This window comes from Mus musculus, chromosome 19 (genome assembly GCF_000001635.26).
Source record: "Mus musculus strain C57BL/6J chromosome 19, GRCm38.p6 C57BL/6J".
Classification (NCBI taxonomy): Eukaryota; Metazoa; Chordata; class Mammalia; order Rodentia; family Muridae; genus Mus; species Mus musculus.
The window spans coordinates 12,904,891-12,907,422 of NC_000085.6; the positions used below are offsets into that span (position 1 = coordinate 12,904,891).

At 44.6% G+C, this 2,532-nt stretch overlaps 1 pseudogene across 1 annotated transcript; it reads left to right on the forward strand.

Annotated features, from left to right (window-relative positions):
- The first annotated feature begins 340 nt into the window (after nt 1-340).
- Nucleotides 341-2,103, forward strand: Gm5512 (predicted gene 5512; annotated as a pseudogene). Its single transcript, NR_002891.1, has one exon. The product of NR_002891.1 is annotated as a predicted gene 5512 (transcript).
- The last annotated feature ends 429 nt before the right edge of the window (nt 2,104-2,532 follow it).

Below are 2,532 nucleotides of genomic sequence, written 5' to 3' on the forward strand. Positions count from 1 at the left end.
GCATTTCCCTGGGTAAGGTATGTGCAGGTGACTGCTGGGGCCAGAGGCTCTGGATCCCCTAGAGCTAGAGTTACAGGGCAGGGTAGGCCACACCTAAGCACCTAGGAACTGTTCCAGGGGCTGGGGACAGGCCTCAGCAGGGAAGGGCACCTGCTACCAAGTACAACCTCCTGAGTTCGATCCCTGGAACCCACATGGTAGAAGGATAAAGGGGACTCCCTACACAAGTCGTCCTCTGACGTCCATTCCTGGGTGATGACACAGGTTTGCCTTCCCAGGGGCACTCAACCAGTTTAAAAACATTGCAAGTGGAAAATTCCAGCAGTCAACGATCTCATTAGCAGAGACATGTTTCTGAGACAGCCGACTATGTGACACTCTGATTTCACAGCCCTGACTTCCCCACCTGTGGAACGTGTAGGGTTATTTGCCTAAGATGCGACCATGCCATCCAGGCTTCTCCACACCCTGGCAAGTTTACACAGCATATCAGCAAAGGCTCATCAGTGCCAGAGACTTACTTGGCTTACATTAAGACCACTTAGGAAATCTGAAAGTACAACATGCCACAATGGCCTGACAATACAGCAACATTTACACTCATTCTTTCCAAGTATAACAGCTGACAGTTTGAATAAGCCAGAGATCCTGGAAATGAGCCGGATAACATCAGACACAAGCAGACTCTTTCCGTTAAATGCTGTCCATTGGTTGGACGGCAAAGAACACTGGCCAAGCATGCACCCCTTTGGGACTCACAGGAGCATGATCCACAAACCAAATCTCTTGTGTTCTAAGTGGTTTATAAAAGCAGTAAAGAGGCATCACTCATCTGTATCAAATGAAGCACTTGTTCCCAAACAAGACCTTCCGCAGATCAAGAGGCCGCTGAGAGCATCCCGGACCCGGCAGCCATCCAGGACCAACCTTCCAGATCTGTCTGTGAATGAGGACCTGATGCAGTGCACAGCATTTGCAACCGCAGATGAGTATCACCTGGGAAGTCTGTCTCAAGAGCTGGTCTCCTGTGGCTATGTGGAAGTGACAAGCCTGCCTAGAGATGCAGCAAATATTTTGGTGATGGGTGTGGAAAGTTCTGCAAAAGAAGGTGATCCCGGAACAATATTCTTGTTCAGGGAAGGAGCTGCTGTGTTCTGGAATGTAAAAGAAAAAACTATGAAGCACGTGATGCAAGTTCTAGAGAGACACGAAACCCAGCCCTATGAAGTGGCTCTCGTTCACTGGGAGAACGAAGAACTCAACTACATAAAGACAGAGGGACAATCAAAACTGCACAGAGGGGAAATCAAGCTAAACTCTGAGCTGAACTTGGATGACGCCATTCTAGAGAAGTTTGCGTTCTCCAACGCTCTCTGCCTCTCAGTGAAGCTGGCTATTTGGGAAGCAACCCTGGACAAATTTATTGAGTCTATTCAGTCCATTCCAGAGGCATTAAAAGCTGGGAAGAAAGTCAAACTGTCTCATAAAGAAGTTATGCAGAAAATGGGTGAGCTCTTTGCCCTCAGGCACCGAATAAACCTGAGCTCAGATTTCTTGATCACCCCTGACTTCTACTGGGACAGAGCGAACCTGGAAGAGCTTTATGACAAGACCTGCCAGTTCCTTAGCATCACGTGAAGAGTTAAGGTCATGAATGAAAAACTGCAGCACTGCATGGAACTAACAGACCTAATGCGGAATCACCTCAATGAGAAGCGAGCACTCCGCTTGGAGTGGATGATCGTCATCCTCATCACCATTGAGGTAATGTTTGAGCTGGGGAGAGTCTTCTTCTGACCTTGTGATCATGAAAGCACCACACTGGCAAGAGAGAAGTCAAGTTCTGAACCAGCAAAGCCAGCGTTCACTACTGGTGACTCTTACTCTACCCTCTAAGTCAAGGGGCTGTCAGTGCGCAGGGGACACACCTAGAACCTCAGGAAGCTGAAGCAGGCAGATCCTGAGGTCCAGAGCAGCCCTGGCTACACAGGGAAACACACTCATCTCTGCACTGGAAAAGCAGAGGCAGACTGCCCAGTTTGAGGCCAACAATAACACAGCAGGACTGTCTCAAAATGAAACACAAATGACATAAAAAAAAAAGACTTGAAAAATATTTCTAGCTTTAAAAAATATAAAAAATATAATACTTTTGTATTTATAGTCTTTTTTTTACTGTTCAATAAGCTACTGCTTCTTTTTTGATATTAATCTAGTTTGTTTGCTTTAGAAATGAGATGCCAATTTTCAATTTTCTATAAAAATTCACATGATTAGTATATCACACAAGTATTAGAAAACCTCATCTACCTTTTCATCAAGATAAAAAATGTATCAAGATACATTTCTCACAGACCTTTACCTAAAATCTATTGTTTCACCAATCCATTTCTGTGCAATACCTGAGATTTAAGCTATTGCTTTTCTAAGCATTTGTTAGTTAACATCAATTGCCATTTTAGGTTTCTAAATATAGACAAAGCTTAAGTAGAAATCAAACATTTAAAAAAGTAAACCTTGATTAGGCACACA